This window comes from Carcharodon carcharias, chromosome 12 (genome assembly GCF_017639515.1).
Source record: "Carcharodon carcharias isolate sCarCar2 chromosome 12, sCarCar2.pri, whole genome shotgun sequence".
Lineage (NCBI taxonomy): Eukaryota > Metazoa > Chordata > Chondrichthyes > Lamniformes > Lamnidae > Carcharodon > Carcharodon carcharias.
Genome location: NC_054478.1, coordinates 115,359,646 through 115,369,766, shown reverse-complemented (window position 1 = coordinate 115,369,766; position 10,121 = coordinate 115,359,646). Strand labels below are relative to the sequence as shown.

General features: G+C 43.4%; 1 protein-coding gene across 6 annotated transcripts in view; it reads left to right on the top strand.

The window, feature by feature from the left end:
* Positions 1-1,150: 1,150 nt before the first annotated feature.
* The window catches only part of LOC121285236 (rab effector MyRIP-like), a 209,050-nt gene continuing 200,079 nt past the window's right edge, over positions 1,151-10,121 (top strand). For 5 of the 6 annotated variants that reach the window (XM_041201602.1, XM_041201599.1, XM_041201600.1 and 2 more), the window contains exons 1-2: positions 1,151-1,272; positions 3,976-4,006. The gene's annotated coding sequence lies outside the window, so the exon portion shown is untranslated. The remainder of the gene's footprint in view (positions 1,273-3,975; positions 4,007-10,121) is intronic. The other variant, XM_041201597.1, reaches the window with a different exon arrangement.

The window sequence follows — 10,121 nt, the reverse complement described above, 5'->3', positions numbered from 1 at the left end:
AGCCCTCATCCAGAAGAGGAGGAGGTTCCATCACAGGTTGACACGCAGCCAGAAGGAATAATGTCCTGAGCAGCAAGAGTCACTGGGGCCTCAAGAAGGTCAGGATGCTGGCGAGCATTGGCCTGACCATGGGTGCACTGTAGGCGCTGCAGTTAAGTGCAGATGAGTAAAAGGCAATGCTGGAGGCACATTAGAATGTCCTGGATTATGGTGCACACATCTGACAGCTTCTCCACGATGACCTGCGGCCACAATGAATTAGAGGCAATCCCATGCTGGTGGCATTGTAGGTCACCGCTGCCTTAAGCTTCTTTGCCAGTGGCTCCTTCCAGGGCTCCACTGTGCAGCACCCCCCCAGTTAGTGACACACAAGTGCATACGGAAGGTGACAGATGCCTTGTTTAGGAGAGCACACCATTTTATCCAATTCTGCTTGAAAGACAGGCTGCAAGCACATTGGGATTTGCTGCAGTCTCATGTTTCCCACAAGTGCAAGGGGCTATTGACTGCGCACATGTGACCTTGAGAGCTCCCTGGCAACAGCCAATCATATTCATCAGTCAGAAAGGTTTCCATTCTTTGAATGTTCAGCTGATGTGATCACAGAAGACAAATCCTGAATGTTTGTGCTTGGTTCCCAGTAACCTTTCACAATGCCTATATTTAGACCCACTCTGCTGTTCCCCTGTGTACACCAAACTCCCAGCTCTGAGCTCCCTTGTGTACATCAAACTCCCAGCTCTGAGCTCCCTTGTGTACATCAAACCCCCAGCTCTGAGCTCCCTTGTGTACATCAAACCCCCAGCTCTGAGCTCCCTTGTGTACATCAAACTCCCAGCTCTGAGCTCCCTTGTGTACATCAAACCCCCAGCTCTGAGCTCCCTTGTGTACATCAAACCCCCAGCTCTGAGCTCCCTTGTGTACATCAAACCCCCAGCTCTCTGTTACACTCGAAGCTGTTTCTGCTCATTCCTTTGTTCCCGACTAGCCTGTTGCTTTAATATCATGTGGCTAGAAGATGATGTGAAACATTCCTTCAGTTGCATGTGATATTTTCTTGCAGGCGATTGTACAGGCTCTGATCCCGTGGGTCGAGATATGAGCCGTGACATGTGATCTTGAGGTGCGGGAACAGAGAACTCACAGGGAGTGTACTCGTGATACTGCAGGAGTTCGGTAGTGCAGTTTATCAACGATACTGAAAACTCGTGAACAACTCGAAATTTAGACTTTTCGGTCAGTTGCAACTTGGCGACAACTTTTACAAAATTGGTAATGTATAGAATTACGAAATTAAATCTTAAAGGTTACTAACGTGGTTACTGAGACGGCATGATGTAATTATTAAAACTTAATACTGCCAATGCATGGTGTGAAATTTGACACTGAAATATATTGTTATAAAAGTGTGGATTTATTAAAATGGAGTGTTATTAAAATATAAAATCATTAAAATTTAGTGTTGTTAATGCATAATATTAATATTTTGATATAATGCATTGTGTTTAAACTAGTGATATTAATTGATTAATGAGAGAGCTGAGGCCTTAATGCATTTTTTATTCTAATGCCTGATTTTTCAAAATAAACACATTGTGGGAATAATTTAGTTATATGTATGTCTTGTGGCAACAAATATTTTGTGAAATTTTCTTCTATTTGCTATTTGTAAAAGAACTGGTAGAATACACTAGAAACACCAGAGTAAATCATTACAAATGTTCTTACAATGTCATAGAGAGCACAGAGTGTGATAGGAATCTGGTGAGGAGCAAGTCAGGAAGGAGTTAACAGTTTTTTTACTCATCCAAAGAATGCAGAGTAAACGTTTTTTTAAAGAAATTACATGAATTATAAAGGGTTTCCAGAGTTGTATTTATGTATGTTGCTCTTTAAAATGATGTTTTCTATTCTTTCATGGAGTGTGAACATTGCTGGCTAGATCAGCATTTATTGCCCACCCATAATTGACCCTGAGAAGTTGGTGGTGAACTGCCTTCTTGAACCACTGCAGTTCAACATGTGTAGGTGCTAATAGGAAGGGAGTTCCAGATTTTTGACCCTGTAAAGCAGACAAGCAGGAGGACACACAACCCATCTCCCAGAAGGAAATTTACCCAAATGGTTTGCTCTTAATGCTTTTAGGAAACAAATTATAAATATTTATTTTAACCAGCATCAGAGCACAAGAGTACATCATGTACATCAAGTACATCACAGGTATGATATTTTTATGAGGAAGTGAGTATTAATATGGGACTGCCTGACCAATGCTCCTAAATCATCTGTCTCCATCAATTTTCCTCGTACTTCAGTTGCTATTGTTCCTGTAATTTTGGTATATTTGGAAGGAAAATATCAAACAACCAAAGTGTTTTAATGTAGATGACATGCCAAGATGCTCCACAAATGGATAATTAAAAAGGATGCTGAGCCAGAGAAGAAGATATTAAGAGGATCTTATTCAGAGAGTTTGGTTTCAGGGATGTGTGGAAGGTAGAACGAGGGTAAAGCAACATAGGGTTTTACAGAAAGAATGCCAAATTGTAGGGACTTGGTAGATGAATGCATGGCTGCCAATAGTGAAACGAAGGGTGGGTTGCACCAGAGAGCAGGGTGGAATAAATAGACAAGATGGGGGTGACGAATGGGATTGTAAATCTTTACATGGCTACTGAGAAAGATTGGCGGGGAGAGGGGGGTTGAAGCTATCAAAGGATACAAACACAAGCATCAGAGTTTTAAATTAGATGTTATCAGCATTAAGTCTCAAACCTCACTTGTGACATGTTAACAATTTAAAGTAAAAAAAAATAAACTTACAGTTTTAGAAGTTAAGTATTTATAATTCTTAAAGGCAGCAAGACTCATATTTGTCAGATTTGGCTTAGTGGCTTCTAACTCAGAAGGTAATGGTTCAAGCCCCTCTGAAGAGACTTAAGCATATAATCCAGGCTAACCATTTGGTACAATACTGAGGGAGGGTTTTGGGTGAGATGTGTTATGACCAGGTGCGAAGGCGAGAACATGGTTCCCCACTAATCAACCTCCTCGGTTGGTGTTATGATTCAGCAGTTGCTAAAGCTGAATTATTTAAAAATCCCAGAGGGAAACTTTAAACAAACGTCATAACCTATATTTTAAGTGGTATGTTTGAGATGCAGCTCTAAATTCAGGAATCAGACCGCCAGTTCTCGAGAAGTTTTATATAAATGAAATACTTTATTAAGTTACAACAGTTTAAACACGTGTACATGACTACAAATGACTACTATCATAACTTTTAACAAATTCCCAGACTAATTTCCATTAGGGCAACAGCAATCCATAGATTTTTAACCAGACACCAGGCAAAGCATTTTCACCTTACAAATTCAAAATGAGGTTCCTTTCACTTTGGTTCCTGTGGAGACAGTTGTAGGCTTACAGCTGCTTTGATCTCACATTGCCTCTGCCCTGCACACATGAAACTGCTATCGGTTATATCCAGCGCATCTCATTGAATGTAAATTCTCATTGTATCACTGGCCTCTTTGAACTCCACCTCTTCTAACAATAAAACCCCTTTCACAGTACCAATTTTATTAGTAATATAAACATATTGCTTGGTCTCTGCTAGCTGGGTGCCAGATTTCATCCCACTTCTTGAATGCTCTATTCAAAAAAATGCAAATGCACTCTACCTCTCTTACATCTCAAAACTATTACACATCAAAGCACCCAGACTAGCTGGCTTTAATCCAATTAAGACACACCCACAGATTAAGACAAGGGATAAAGGACTAGAGGGCTACAGGGGTTAGAAGAAATATTTAGGTGGGTAGAAGCTCACATGAAGTATAAGCACTGGCATGGATCATTTGAGTCAGCTAGACCTATTTCTGTGCTGTAGATTTTATGCAAGCCCACGTCTTTAAAAACTGCTACTGGAGCTTTACATTGCTGTTCATTCCTTATGTTTTTGATCTTTTTTAGGTTCTGCAGCATCTTCTAGACCATTCCCCAGGTTGGTGACATTATGTGGACTATTTATGTCAAACTACTGCTATATTTGCCTTTAATTTCTTATTTAAGATTGTCTCCCTTTGAAAAGCAATTCTCATGTTTCTAAAACAAAAATAAAAATAAAAACGCCTGGAAAAACTCAGCAGGTCTGGCAGCATCTGCGGAGAGGAACACAGTTAACGTTTCGAGTCCGTATGACTCTTCAACAGAACTAAGTAAAAATAGAAGAGAGGTGAAAAATAAGCTGGTTTAAGGCGGGGGGTGGGTGGGGGCTGGGTAGGTGGAGATAGCCAAAAGATGTCATAGACAAAATGACAAAGAGGTGTTGAGGATGATGATATTATCTAAGGAATGTGCTCATGTTTCTACATTGCATGGATGCTTAGCTCTTTACAGTTCACAGAATCACAGAGTGCAGAAGAGGCCCTTCGGCCCATCGAGCCTGCACCGACACATGAGAAACACCTGACCTACATACCTAATCCCATTTACCAGCACTTGGCCCGTAGCCTTGAATGTTATGATGTGCCAAGTGTTCATCCAGGTACTTTTTAAAGGATGTGAGTCAACCCGCCTCCACCATCCTCCCAGGCAGTACATTCCAGACCGTCACCACCCTCTGGATAAAAAAGTTTTTCCTCACATCCCTGTTAATGGTAGTATGAGAGATGACCTACCTTTCACATATAAAAGATGAATAAAACTCAAAAGTGTTGCCAGCTGCAGCATAGTGCAGTGCAACTAAATGCAAAGTTTTTCTGATATTGGTGATAGTCCACAGTGGTTTTGAGGCCAGTATGAAGAGCATTTCAATATGACATTTCTTACAAAGGAGCAATACTGGTGACATGGTGTAGGGGATGGTGGAAGAGAACCTGAACAAGAAAGGGAAAATCTCATTTTTGAAAAATTAAATCTGCATGGTTACCACAGTAAATGTACAGCTACAAATGTTGGAGCCTGTTGACTCACACTTTTGCATGAATATAGCTAATCTATTGTCAAGGCATTTTTTAGTGTACTCTAAAGGGGTGTTTTATGTTTATTTATTGAATTCCTATCAATTACATCCAATAAGTTCTTGGCACACTAAATTATATTTTCTGATTACTCTTACAAAGCACTGTTGACATATAGTAAGGTGGGTCACTTGTTTCATATGTGAAACTGTATCTTTGTATCTGAAATGATTTTGCTCAGCCTGGGAGGTGGTGGTATAGTGGAAATGTCAGCAATCTGGTAATCCAGTGGCCCAGGTTAATGTTCTGGGGATACAGGTCCAATTCTCACCATGGCAGCTGGTAGAATTTAAATTCACTTAATTGATGAATCTGGAATTAAAAGTTAACCCCAGTAACGGCGAGCATGAAAGTATCATCGATTGTTGTAAAAACCTTGGTTCACAAATGCCCTTTCTGGGTGGAAATCTGTTGTTACCATCTGATCTGGCCTACATGTGACTCCAGACTTACAGAAGTGTGGTTGACTCTCAAATCCTTCTAAAATGGCCTAGCAAGTTACACAGTTATGCCAAATGCTACAAAGTCAAAAGAAATGAAACTGGACAGACCACCCAGCATCGTCTCTCAAAGTCCTCCTTACCAACATCTGGGGGTTTGTACCAAAATTGGAAGAGTTTTCTGACAGACAATTTAAGCAACAACCTGACATAATCGTACTTACTGAATCAGAACTCAGAGACAATGGCTGAGATTTTCAGGCCCTGCCCACTGCCAGGATCATCAGGTCCCGCCAAACGTTTTGGCTAGCCTGCCGCATCTCCACTGCAGATCCTGCCATGACGGGGCTGGAAAATCCCAGCCAATGACCCAGAGAGCACCATCACCATCACTGGGTATGTCCTGTCCCACGACAGGGCAGAACCACCGGAGGTAGCAGCACAATGGGATACTGTCTGGAGGGGGTTGCCTTGGGATTCCTCAATGTTAACTCCAGACGCCATGAAGTCCCATGGCATCAGATCATACATGGGCAAGGAAACCTCCTGTTGCTTACCACTTCCCCCTCAGCTGATAAAACAGCACTCCTCCATACTGAACATAAATTGGAAGAAGCACTGAGCGTGGCAGGGGTACAGAATGTATACTGGGTAGGGGACTTCAATGTTTATCACCAAGAGCATTAAAACTCTACTGAATGAGTCCTAAAGGACATAGCTGCTAGATATGGGTCTGAGGGAAAAACCTACTTGACCTCATCCTTACCACCCTGCCTGCCACATATGCTTCTGTTCATGACAGTATTAGTAGGAGTGACCACTGCATAGCCCTTGTGGAGACAAAGTCCCATCTTCACATTGAGGCTACCCGCCATCATGTTATGTGGCACTATTGACATACTAAACGGGATAGTATTAGAACAGATCTAGCAAATTAAAACTGGGCATCCATGAGGCACTGTGGGTCATCAGTAGCAGCAGAATTGTATTCAACTTCAATCTGTAACCTTGAAGCCTGGCATATCCCCCACTCTATCATTACCACCAAGCCAGGGGGATCACAAGAACCGTTGCTCAATGAAGAGTGTAGGAGGGCATGCCAGAAGCAGCATCAGGAATATCTAAAAATGAGGTATCAACCTGGTGAAGCTACAACACAGGACTACTTGCGTGCCTGACAGCGGAAGCAGCTTGCTAAGAAATCCCGCAACCAACAGATCGGATCTGAGCTCTGCAATACTGCCACATCCAGTCATGAATGGTGGTGGAGAATTAAACAACTAACTGGAGGAGGAGTCTCCACAAGTACCCCCATCCCCAATGATGGAGGAGTACAAAGGCTGAAGCATTTATAAACATCTTCAGCCAGAAGTGTGAGTGGATCATGGCCTCCTCCTGAGGTCCCCAGCATCACAGATGCCAGTCTTCAGCCAATTCGATTCACTCCCCATAATATCAGGAAATGGTTGAAGGCACTGGATATTGCAATGGCCATAGGCCTTGACAACATGCCGGCAATGGTACTGAAGACTTGTGTCCTAGAAATTGCCACACCCCTAGCCTGTACAGCAACAAGACTGGCATATACTCAACAAAGTGGAAAATTGCTTTAGTTTGTCCTGTCCATAAAATCAGGACAAATTAATCCTCCCCCAACAATTCCCACCCCATCAGTCTACACTGGATCATTAGCAAAGTGATGGAAAGGTTGTTGACAGTGTTATCAGGTGGCACTCACTCAGCTATAACTTGCTCACTGATGCTCAGTTTGTGTTTTGCCAAGATCACTCAGCCCCTGACCTCATTACAGCCTTGGTTCCAACACGGACAAAAGAGCTGAGCTTCAGAAGTGAGATGAGAGTGACTGCTCTTGACATCAAGGCAACATTTGACCGAGTGTGGCACCACGGAGCTCTAGCAAAACTGGAGTCAATGGGAATCAGTGGGAAAACTCTCTGCTATACCTGGTACAAAGGAAGATAGTTGGGGTTGTTGGAAGCCAATCATCTCAGGTCCAGGACACCACTGCAGAAGTTCCTCAGGGTAGTTCCTCGGCCCAACCATCTTCTGCTGCTACATCAATGACCTTCCTTCCATCGTAAGGTCAGAAGTGGGGATGGTTGCACAATGTTTAGCACCATTTGTGATTCTTCAGATACTGAAGCAATCTGTCCCTGCAAGCAGCAAGACCTAGATCAAACAATTCAGGCTTGGGCTGATAAGTGGCAAGTAACATTCACACTGCACTGGGTGCCAGGCAATGGCCATCTCCAACAAGAGAGAATCTAACCATTTCCCCTTGACAATCAATGGCATTAGCATTGGAGGTCACCATTGACCAGAAACTGAACTGGACCAGCCATATAAACACTGTGGCTACAAGAGCAGGTCAGCGGCTGGGAATTCTGCAGCGAGTAACTCACCTCCTGACTCCCCAAGGCCCTGTCCACCATCTACAAGCACTAGTCAGGAGTGTGATGGAATGTTCCCCACTTGCCTGGAAGAGTGCAATTTCAACAACACTCACGGAGCTCAACACCATTCAGGACAAAATAACCTGCTCAATTGGCACCCCATCCACCATCTTAAACATTTACTCCCTCCATCACTGACGCACAATGACAACAGTGTGTACCATCTACAAGATGCACTGCAGCAACTCACCAAGGCTCCTTCAACAGCCCCTTTCAAACCTGCAACCTCTACCATCTAGAAGGACAAGGGCAGCAGATGCATGGGAACACCACCACCTGGAAGTTCCCCTCCAAGCCATTCACCATCCTGACTTGGAACTTACCACCATTCCTTCACTGTCACTGGATCAAAATCCTGGAACTCCCTCCCTAACAGCACTGTGGGTGTACCTGCAACACACAAACTGCAGCTATTCAAAAAGACAGCTCACCACCACCTTATCAAGGGCAATTTGGGATGGGCAATAAATGCTGGCCTGGCCAGTGAAGTCCACAGCCTGTGAAAGAACAAGGAAAAAAATTGTTGCAGGCAGCAAGTGTACAACTTGTGAATCATTTCTATCAAAAATGGTACGTGAGAAGAGATAGAATGTCTCCCCTCTCTGTCCACCTCTCCGTTAACTGCAACAGCTGTTTTTACAAGAGTTTGCTTAGCAATTCAGTGAGCGTTTAATTATTTAAGTGCAGTGACTGTAAAAGATACACACAGGCTTTCGTGTAAGTTTTGAAAGAAAAGAAAATAGTATTTATTGTACTTAGTAACCAATATGAAAAATAATAAAAACACTCCAACTTTCACACAAACGCACACAAACACACACACACACACCACACACACACACCCCACACACACACACACAAACACACACACCACACAGCCCACACACACCACACACACACCAAACACATACCCCCCCACACACACACACCACACACACATACACACACATACCACACACACACACCCCACACACACCACACACATACACACACACACAGCATACACACAGTAGGTTACAACGAGGGAGGGTAGATAAATGGTTTAAGAATCCTAAAAGAGAGTCAATCATAGATTGATGACTTGGAAGGTTTCAGGCTAGATTTGGTGAGCTTTCCAGATTCTATGCCAAGAGAATTTTAAATGTTGACAGACAATTTTTGTCTTTTCTTCTGGAGTCAGCAGCTGCTTAGTTTATGTTAAAGATGCTGCCCGTGGTATTTGACTGGTCAGAGTATAGGCAGGGCACACTTGTAGAACAGCTGGAGAAAGAGAGAGAGAGTGTGAGAAGGGGACCACGAGTCTTCTCCTTGTTACGTACGCATGGGAGAGAATTTTCTCCCTGTCAGGTGGGATGAGCGGGAATGGGCGCGGTTGGGCCGATTAAGGCCTGCCCAGCGTGATGTGCACCAGGAAGCACTGAGCGCTCCCTGTGCAGGCAGTAGAAGGAGGCTGAGCTGGGGCTTGCGCTCATTCCAACATGCACGCAAAAGAGCGCAGAAATCTCCCTGAGGCACAGAACTGCCTCAGGGAGTTGATTTCATAATGAAAGATTTAAATTAAAAAAAAGTTCAAGACATGTCCCTCGTGTGACAGTGTCCCATGGATGAGGTTTCATGATAAATACGAAGGTCACCTGAGCTCTTCGTCTGCTCACCAACCTTAAGGTTGGGCAGGCAGCTCCGTTAATTCTTTTAATTTCTTTTTAAATGGCCTTACTATGCCTTTGACAGTTCAGCAGGCGCGCAGCCAACTCCAGTGCGCGCCCACTGAACTGAAGATCAGAATGACACACTGTGACATCAGGACGCATGCCCGATGTCACCACGTGTCATTTTATGCGTCGGCGAGCTGGACCTGCTCCCACACGCCAACCAGAAGATTCAGGCCACGGTCTTTTTGCGCACTGATTCCAGAAATCAGTATCTCTTTACACAAAGGGCATGCCTGCTGTTACATGACCTTCCTTCACAAACTAGTTACTCAGCATGGTCATATCAAATTCACATTGGGTCCATTGTTTAAAATAGTTAAATTAAGGCGTTTGGTGAGCAGGGGTCCAATTTCCAGAGTGTTTGAGTTTAACATCCTCATCCACCTGAATAATTAGATTATTATTAAGCCCTTGAGTGGTCCAGAAAATGGCTGTTCACACTCCCTTAAGCTTATTGTCCTGGGTGGGCTA